We start from the raw sequence: 11,138 nt of genomic DNA on the forward strand, positions 1-11,138 counted from the left end.
CTTCATCCTGATCACATGGCTAACCCATTTTCCATGAATAATGGTGGCTAATGTGGCATCCTCTCCAATCATGGTGGTAAAATTAGGAAGGCCATCTTTCGAGAGGAAAAAATTTCTCATATGAGCTCTATTTGAGATGATTCTCACGTCATTGGAAAATTACCTATGTGTACATTATGGAATATCGGTCGGTAATAAGGTTGGGATCACAAAAAGTGTTCATTTAGGGCCTAAAAATGGCTCTTGAAGTTTTTGATGCAAAATTTTCCAAATTGGGGCCATCAGTACAAATGGCCATGTGCATTGATTCCTCTAATTTTTCCATTCTAAAAGCATCAAGATGGATGTAAAATAAGATAATGATCCAATCCAAATCATTACTGGAAAATATAATTAACACACCAACTCAAAAGTTATCCATGATAATTAATCAACAACCTAGAAGCATATGAGAAAACATTATGAAGTGAGTTTTTATTCATCCATTCAAACTCATAGTGAATTTTTTGCATAATCTACGTGTGTCACTTCAATAGCTATGTGGATTCATAGAAAGTGATAGTTTATTACTAAATAAATGGATTAAGTAATGAATATCCCACCAAAAGGAAAATACCAAGTGCAAGTCATTGGTTCAAAGCTCTAGGACATTAATGATAAGTAATTTGGCAACTCAAAGCTCCTATCAGGCCCCTTTCATGCATGGGAAACTACAATGGACTTGAGCACTATTCACACCATGAGCCAATTTTAATGAAGCTTTAGAAAAACCTACAGATAAGAGTCATGAGAAACCATTTGATGAGAGAAGTTGAATGAAAAATTATGTTGCCCAAGTTTCAAGAGAATTCCCAAACTTTTGAAGAACCAATCAAGACTTTCTTTGCCATTCTATAAACTTGCAACCTTCTTGTAGTGAGAGAGAGCAGTGCAACCTTCAACAAAGGACCCTTCCTTGGAAGGTTTGGAGAGGATTCATAGGTGCCATTCAAATATTCTTTGGCGTCTCATTCAAGGCCCACTAGCCTTCTCCATTGGAAATAAAAGAGTTTTCTTCCATACTTGTTCTTGCTTTTCTCTTGGCTATGTTTATTTCTAGATTCTAATCTCATGCATGTTTACTTTTTATTATTTGTTAATGCAAGATATTCTTCATTGAATTCATTTCTAATCATCTATTTTTATGTTGTATGTTAGAAATCACCCCTTAAAACAAAGTTATTTTGGTCCTCATCCTTGACCAAGATAACACAAAAAATTGTAACACCCCTTTTACGTGACCTCTATTTTGTAAATATGAATAATAACCATATGATGCCAATATGGAGGATCATGAGTGGTTGGAATATTTTGTAAATATAAAAGAATAAATTCTGATTGGTTGGTCTGAGGGATAGGGATGATAGATCCATGGTCTAGGGTGAGTTGTGAGTAGTGGGTAGGCGCGATAGGGTGCTCTACTAAACAGTTAGAAATGACAATGATGGGAAGATGGTGAGCCATCATGCCTATTTCTGGATATTGATTCCATGATGTGGAGAAGATAAATGGGCAAGAAGGAGAAAAGAGAGTGTAGTGTCAAAAAAAAAAAGAGCAGCCAACAAGGAGACGCAAAGTGCGAGAGTGAAAGAAGGAACATATGAACTCACCTACATAGAGTTGCTTTGGTTATTAGTCACATAATTTATGGATGGGAGGAATTGGAATGTTGTATCCAAGTTAGAGAAAAGATAATTTGGAGGCTCAGAGGAAGGAAATACGTGATGAGTGATTTCTAAAAGAGGGGTCGATAAACCATTGGGTACTTTTCTAGGAGGTTGATAAACCACCTAGTGCTTTCCTAGTAGGCTAATAAACCACTAGGCAGGGTAGCAATCACCAAAGGTTCTTTATTAAAAGGCCTACTAAACCATTGGGTTCTTTCCTAGGAGGATGATAAATGACCCACTGCTTTCCTAGTAAGTTGATAAACCATCAAGATGGTGTGTTACTAAACCTACAATGCTTGCCTTGAAAATGCAACTGAAAAATCACCTATGATAAAATCCCACACACTGAAAAGTTGAGAAATACCCCAGCTAAATTTAATTTTAATCCCCGAGAGAAGACTCCCTTGGACTATGGATCTGGCTCGAGGATGGACAAATGCAAGAAATATTTGGCTGCAATTGGCCTAAGGTTAGGTGGAGAGTTGAAGTCCCTCCCTTAGTTAACTCTTCTTTCATAGATAATATAAGTTGTTACTCTTACTCTCTATATGGTTTATTTCATTTGAATTACATATGTCTATTGGTATCAAATGACATGGAATGCATTTCTCCTAATATTAATGAGTTGCAAATTTCTACCTATATTGAAAGTAAGTTATGTTTCATAAATAAGTGAATATGCTTGGAATGTCAGGAATTTGCATGTCCCTATGAGTAATGGTATATTTTTTATTTCTTGCATGACTTTGGATGACACTTAGAGGTCTAAATGAAATGCTAAGAATGAATTAGATGCCATGATATAATTGTTAAAACCATTAAAATATACTTGTAATTAAGTTCTGAAGGAGTTTCTGTGGACTAATAAACTTCTTAGGACTCTATGAATCAATAAAGGAATTAAGGAAAGCGAATAATTTTGTAACCCTACAATTTCCACAACGATACCATGGAGATTGGGTAGCTTAATGCAACAACCATCCCACTTACCAAGAGTAGTACAGGGGGTGGGAGGTGGTGGTACAAGATTGGCCACTCCAGTTGGTACTTCACTTCATTTCATCCCTTATTGGTTTCTTGGATAGCTTTCTTACTAATTGTTGTGTTGTGAGTAACCATAAGGGAAGAATTCCATCAATCATTAAGAATAGGAATCACGAGTTTTCTCTCAATGTAACAAGGATTAAAACCTTTTTTTGTTCAAACTATTGAATATGGATATAAAAAAAACACCCCCGCCTCCCATGCACTACCACCGCAAAAATCACTCCAGAACGAGGGTGGGGGTGATGGGTGCACGTGTAAACGTTCAACATGAATAAGTCCTCTAAAGGAATCATCCCAACAATGTCTTTGATGGCTATATTATAATATGAGGAGACAACCTTCTACTAAGACAACACTTGCTAGTCATTTTAAAACCTGACCTCAAAATCCCAAAGATCCATCTAGGAGAAAATTCCCTTCCTACTCAACCTATGAGTTTGGAACCACAAAAGTTTAGCAATACATTGGCCCTAGCATTTCTAGATTAAAACAAAATGCCAAGCTACATCCCAACCTAACCAAGTACCTAAGAAATTCCATTGGATAAATCTAGCAACAAATTTCCAAGCATCTTTTATGTTTTTGTAAATGAATGGACTAGAAATATTAAACAAGTGAAAGGGAGAGATAATATATGTGCCACAAAAGAATCTATAAGGGGAAGAAACCTCAAGAAAACCCATTTGATAGTAAGAAATATTCCTTGAGAAGCCACATAGATTAGGACCAAAACCCTTCCTCCTTGGGTAGAAAAACATCCAATGGAGCTATTGGTAGTCCTCTCTCCCTTTGTATACTTAGACTACAAATAATAAATAATCTCGTACTCTAAACATATATACTAAATACTATTGATAACTCAACATAAGACATACAAAATGTGAAAGGCCTAAAGAATCTTCAAAACATCATTGAATTTTCAACAAAGGGAAGATCCTTGAATTGATAGAAGTGAATCTTGGTCTAAACATTTCTGAAGACGCCACTTCGATATATCTATAGATGAAGGACGTTATTCAGAAAGGGATATTGTGAAAGTGCCCAGTAACACCTAGCCAAATATAATTCCACACAGAGGGAATCCAATCTAGATGGTCATCCAATCCTACCAACTAAGGTTTAGTGTTATGTTCCCTAACAACTACACCGAAAATGACACAAAAAATATCTATACATCACCATTTAATCTCCACCAACTCTTGACGAACCCAAATAGATAAGAGACAATCATATGCAAAGTGTTAGTTTACCATATTCACAACATTAGTAAAGAAATTTCCTCGCTTCTCCCTTGAACCCGAGCAATGTCCAACAAATAACTAAAGCATTAGTAGTGAATATATATGGATAGGGACAAAGAGGGAAGCCATTTCTAAGAATGAAGTAGATGGCTTTTGGACAAGATCGGTCTATTTACCAAAAAAAGGTGAAGGGCTAATCGAGTCTAAAATATGCTTTGATCAAAGTCAATTTTGGGAAATGGAGAATGTTGGTCCATTTTTCTGGCCCATTACATGGCCTCACATGGAGAAATCACCATATCCAAGATGAGCCTACCCTGCAAAAAACTTGTCTACTTCTATCTAATAACTCACATACTGAGTCTACAAATGCAAAGAGCAACTGCTTTGACAAAATATTATAATATACAATGAAGGAAGTGATGGGCCTCTAGCCCAAAATTAATTATTTGGCTACATTCTTCATAATTAACTTAATTTACCCTTAGTTAAGGGATTATGTAGGGTTCCAAGGGACAAGCCTCCTTGGCCATGCAACATATATCATCATCAATACTATCTCATGTTGCCTTAAAGAATTCACAAGGAAGGCCACCCACCCTAGGGGACTTATTAATATCCATTGATGTAAAAATAGAAATTAGTTCTTTTGAAAATTCACCATCTATTTTGTCCCTAAAAACCACTTAATCCTTATATGAGATTAATTTAAAGCATGCATGTATAGCTTCCACTACTTTGTCAAATACGAGAAAAGGAGAGAGGATGTTTTAAAAGTGAAGCTCAAACATGTCCTTGATCTTGGAGGAATTGTACCTCAAAGTTCCATCATCACTGTGTAAACCATGAACAAATTCCAAATATGAGTTATTCTTCAAAAAAACAAATGAGGACTAACAATGTATATATCCTCTCTTCAAACCTTCAATTCTAGATGTGATACTTCTTTCTAATAATTGTATTGTGAAGATTATTTTTATAAAAATGTTCAAACATCCTTAAGTTGAATCCTTACATCCTTCAACCCCTTCCTCCTTTGCTAAGCCACCAGCCTGCCCCATCCCCTCATAACTTTCATCATTCAAAAAATAGTAACAACCCACCAAAGTAGCCAACCTCTATCCCCTTGAGGCCTTGGGGAGATTATATAAGCCTATAATCACCATCAAAACTGTATCCATAGGTCAAATTTTACTAAATGAAAATACCATACCAAGATCCATAAAAGTGCTTTAGTCTCACTTAAATCCATTTATTTCCCTGGCTATTGGTACTCCAATTAAACCATCAACCATAGTTGATTCTCTTCTCTTTCCATTTTGGGTCAAAAAACTATAATGAAGCCCCACATCTAGTCCATGCATGTTTATCAAGTCCCAAGATATTTCTTCTAACACCTCAATATTGTCACCACACCATTCAACCAAGTTAAAATCACCCCCAAGTATCCACTTAGTAGCCAAAAGAGAATAGGTCATTTAGTCCTAAAGTGCACCTTTGTTGGTGCTAGATTTCGGAGCATGGAAAAAGAAGCCCAAAAAACTGTTATGAAGCATCAATGTGATCCATACACACTTGTAATCATGATCCATACCTTAATCTATTATGCAACAACTAGGCCAAATTTAATTATAAAGTAGCAATGCTTGCAAAAAGGTTGAAACAAGATTCGTCATGGCCCACAAATTGGATATGGCATCTACAACAAAGATTAATAATGATGTTAATGATTAAAACCTTGGAAAGAAGTTATTAAATTATACAAGCTTTGCATGGTGTGCAAAGGAATGTACTAGATAAGTTTGTTAAGTGACCATTGGATCATAAGCTTGGAGAGCGGCTTGTGGAATGTACATATTGTAATAACAGCTTTAGTGTCATAAACATTTGAATTAAACTATAAGCCATAAATATAATTTAGGGGTGTTCATGTTGTAAGTATAAAATTTATGTTGTATCTTTTATACTTTGTATTTGGTTGGGATGGTAAATATGAATTGTTATTATTCATTATACATTTTTTCTTATACTTTACTAAGGAATGCTAAAAATATTCCATAATGGTGATCAAAGGTATAACTTAGAGAATGTAATTATTTCATTATAAAGAGAATTAACATTGCATCAGTGCTTGAATAGATTAAGCTCCACTAAATTCAAAATTTCAAGTTTTCCTTCATCTCCAAACATGGAGAGACATTCATATTTTAGCATTATATGTTTAGACAAAAGATCACACAAATCAAAGGATTCGAGACTCCCTGTATTTATCTTTCACCCATTACATGAATAATTGTTCAATATTCTCAATGATGTTTTAATGCATTGTTTAGATGCTTCTTCCCTATGTCTTAAGGAGAATATCATTTATTGTGCTAATAATCGTTAGTAAGATTCCTACCATTTCACATATAAAATAAGTTTTATACTCCTCCCTAGGAACCTTATCTTCTTGATTTTCTTTCCTTATTTGTTTCCTTATTCATTTGCCTATGTACTAAAGGGCTTATCTTCATCATCGTCTTCAAAATTTTTGATTTTGGTTCTCTTCTCCCAAGAATGTCTCATCTAACTCTTCAAGACACAACTCCCTATTTTCATAGGATATTAATTGTAGTCACAAAATGTTAGTAGTCCTTTGGATGATTTTTCAATGCCACATGAATTGTTTCTTTATTTCAAATTATTATAGTTGAACTCTAATGCCCTTCACTTTAGCAATATGACTTGAACTCTAATGTATCTTTGAAGTCAATTTGAGCTCTATTTTCTAATGGTGTGCTCTAGGTTATTATTATGTATTCTTTAAGTTTTTTTTCCACACTTATTTACACTACACTTCTTTTCCAACATATCTAGCACATTTTAAGAACAAAATTATAATGGAAAATAATGGATGTCTCTTTTTCACACTTATTTACACTCATCGTTTTTCCCAACATATTTGATACATTTTGAGAATAAAATTATAATGGAAAACAATTGATTATTGGAAAAGTTGTGAATTCAACTCTAATCATTTTTGGTAATTTGTGATGAAACAATACCAATTGGATATGTAGATTACAAACAAAAAAGAATGAAAGGACATATATATTAATTAAGGAATGGGATTTTCAATTGATATGTGAGAGAAATTCAAAGATTGCTTTTTTATGGGAGAAATTCAAAGTTTGTTTTCTTTATTAGTTTTAAAGGGAACTGGGCATATATAATAATTTCCAACTTTGTATTGGTACATCTTCATGTAATTATTTGTCTTTTTTATGACTTTCGAAAGGGTATATATAACAATTTCCAACCTTGTGTTATATATTCAAGGAAAGAAACTTTCATATGATATATAGAAAAAATCTAAATATTTTCTCTTTAAAATTTTATAATACAATTAATAAAACAAATACTAATACTTTAATATTACTTTGATAAAGAAACTTTCATATAATATATAGGAAAAATCACTTGAACAGATCCACCAAACAAGCTATTCTGGAAGATGACCTTTTATGAATAGCATTTCATGGAGTTGAAGGACAGACTCATTGTCCGACCTCCATACATATTCTGTCAATCGATGCATGCTCGAAAACAAAAAAAACAAGCACGGAAATATATATTTGGAGAACCATTTAAAAATTTTATTTGGAGAACCATTTAAAATTTTGTTTGGTTTAAAAATTCTTTAAGTTGTTACATAAACTTGGTTGGTTTAAAAAAAATTAATAGTTATAAAAGACTAATTTTTTCAATGTGAAATTAAATCCACTAATCAAATCAAAACAAGCACAAGAAGAAAAAAATTTAAAATTTTGTTGGACTTAAAAGCTTTCAAGATAGTATATTTCAATGTGAGATTAAATTTATTAAGAAAATCAAAATTGATATAGAACAATTTACTTAAAAATTAATTTAAAATTTATTAATTGAGCGAATAGGTTCATTTTACAGTTTTGTATGAGGGATGTGTAAATTGAATGATCTACTTAAAAATTAATTTAAAATTTATTAATTGAGTGGACACGTTCATTTTACAGCTCAGTACGAGGGGATGTGTAAATTGAATGATCTACTTAAAAATTAATTTAAAATTTATTAATTGAGTGGACAGGTTCATTTTACAGCTCAGTACAAGGGGATATGTAAATTTGTCTGTCTGTCAGCGCCCTTCAAAAAAAAAAAAAAAAAAAAAAATATATGTTCTAAATAGAAAAATAATGTCCCCTGTAATTAAAAAAAAAATGTTGTAAAATAATTAGAAGTAAAAAAACACATGAATAGAAAAAAAAGTAAGCTTTTATGGTTCAAATTTTTATTTGGTTCTATATATATTCTTTTTAGTATTCAAAAATATAATTTAAACAATGAAAAATAACGCATTATATTTTGCACTCTGAAAAATTTTGATATTAAATTTACACTTAAAATAAATCTACAATAATATTTCAAAACATTTAAAAATAAAATAAAAAATACCATCAACCTCTTTTATTCATACCAATTAAGTACACCATTGCCTTCCTGTATAACTCAAAGCTTCTTACTTTTGAGTATAAGTTTACACTAAAACAACAAACAGGGGTGTTTGGTGTGAGATAAATTTATTTTTACTTGTACAGGAGGATATAATTTCTTTTATTTACTCATGCTGCCCTGCACACCCAAGGCTTCTGTCTATTTCTTACCCTGCCTTTGAACCGAAACATAGCAGAGAGAGTGGGATGGAGGCCCATCGTGTAGAAGGTTTTCACAGCCCTCGCATAGCCACACTATTCATTCAACATAGTGAAATAATCTCTGTAAAACACCTTTAACACAGCTTTTACTGAGATATTTACCCACAGTCCTTTTAGGCTTCACAGATATGGTTTTACAACTCTGTAATCTTCTTGCTTCAGCAACCTATCTCACAGGATATCTCTGCTTGGTTGAAGAGAGGAGTTACATTCTTTAAACATAGAGCTTCTATAATATTAAAAAAGAAACCAAAAAAAAAATCTTCAAGAGATTCGAACCTCGTTAGCTGGTTGGAGAGTATTCCCACGTTCCCCGAATTCCAGCCAAGATAGCATTAAGCAAGAATGAAGAGGAGTAGACTAGAACTCCACCTCTGTCAGTGCACCAGAACTGTCTGGAACCAAGTTCTACCGACGACTCACTGAAACCAAATTCCTGGGAATACTCACCGAGAAGACAACTGCCAACTCCCCACTTCACTCAAACCAGTCCTTGAAGAGCACTGTATACCCAAAAACCTTTATGCCCAAAAGCCTTTGCATCCAAAAATCCTGCCATTGCATTGCCTGATACAATGAATGCTATCTCCAAAACAATCACTGTCCAAATCATAGGAATTTTTCTCCAACTAAGTCCATCACTGATAGCATTCAAATACACATGCAGGCAGTCCAAGCCCAAGGCAATAATAATGGCTGCCATTATTACAGCAACTCTGGCTTTAGAGGGTGGCATGGACTTTGTATCATACCATTTTCCAGCGCCTCCTTCAAATGCAATAAGCATAGCCCAACTAATGGAACAAATAAGGTTTGACAGAACCCACTATAAAGGACAATGTTCTGAGGCTTAGACGATTACCTCTGAAGGTCAGCACTTGGCAAACATGCGTATTAGTAGCATTTGAATCGACTCGAGCCTCGGTTAAAAAGGCATTGGCAGCAAACCAACTTCCTTTACTATCAACGAGATGATCTCTTATCGCCCTCCTCGCAACCAGAGAGCTAGAAAAGCCATCAACTCTGAACCAGAATGCTAGAACAAGGTTCACTAATACTCCTGTGATTCTTGGCAATATTAAGGAAGCAGTACTGTATTTTACTCGTGCTGAGCATTTCCCTCTTTGAGCAATGTAATTTTCCAGATCATCCGAAGCCATGATTCTGATTTCCCTGTCTTCCTTATCTTTAGACTTCAAAGCTCTGATCAGCATCTTTGTCCAGACATCATTCTCTGCTTCATGCACTGGAATGCAGATGCAATTGCGCTCATTTAAAATGGGGGATTCCTCAAAAAAGTTAGGCATTTGATATATGGCAGCAGGGGATTCCACCATGGACTCACACTCTGTCAATCTCTGGCCCTCCACATGCAGCAGGCCCTGGTTGCAGCCATGACAGCCATTTCTCAGGCAGCTCAGAGATGGGAGTAGACACAGAGAATCAGACAGTCTCTTTAGAGTTCCAGGCATTCTACAAGCGATCATGATTGTGATCTCTTCTACCGTCCTGAATACAATGCATCTGCATGCCCCCCTGCAGATACAGCTCTCTTCAGCAACTTGTGCAAATTCTAACTTAGTCAGGCATGGCAGTAAGATGGAATGAACATTATAGGCCTTGGAAATATATTTCATGAATTGCCTGATGGAAGAATTGGGCTTGGGGTTTGAGAGTATTACAACAGAAGCATCCCCTATCCTGCATGTTGTGAGTCCAAATCCATTTATGTCTGCCAATTTAGGACCTCCTAGGGTGGCCAAAGCATCCCTGGCACCCATCTCGAGATCAAGTCTTCCTACTAATAAACTGGCCTCGAGATCAAGTCTTCCTACTAATAAACTGGTAATAAAAATTGCTGCATTGCCTATGCAGGTAATCACCACGTCAGGAAAACTAACAAAGCCTGTTAAGTTTTCACTTAACTCGAGCTGTGCTAGAGCTATATTACAGAGCAATCCCAACCAGACAACCAACTTAAGAATATAAAACTGCATCATGCATCGCCTGCCTTGCCAATCTCTGAATGCAGCCATTTCAAAATACAATCTAAGGTGAAGTTTTCCTGAACTGGGTTCACAAATTCTCTTATCACAGTTAATCAATATTGACTGCAAATTTGTTTAGCGAAGTTGCACAAATCAGGTTTTTGAGCAGAAAATTTAATTCGATTGGCCTAATAGAAAGCCTTGATTAATCTCAGTGTTGATTAATCTCATTGTTGAACAAAAGTTGTATTTTTGTTTACAAATTATACTGAATTTATGGGCTTTTGTTTTTCATGCTTTTGAAAATTTTGGATACCCACAATTTTTTGATGAGACTAAATCTATTATCACTACCAAAAACATAATCCCTCGTACAAATTTTTTACAATTTTTTTTATTGGGATTCCAACTACTTTTAAC

At 34.6% G+C, this 11,138-nt stretch overlaps 1 pseudogene; it reads right to left on the bottom strand.

Moving 5' to 3' along the window:
- Window positions 1–9,013: 9,013 nt before the first annotated feature.
- Window positions 9,014–10,766, bottom strand: LOC149253002 (uncharacterized; annotated as a pseudogene).
- Between the last annotated feature and the right edge of the window lie 372 nt (window positions 10,767–11,138).

Source organism: Pinus tabuliformis, chromosome 7, assembly GCF_031772625.1.
Source record: "Pinus tabuliformis cultivar Carrire ecotype Pingquan chromosome 7, CPIR1, whole genome shotgun sequence".
Lineage (NCBI taxonomy): Eukaryota > Viridiplantae > Streptophyta > Pinopsida > Pinales > Pinaceae > Pinus > Pinus tabuliformis.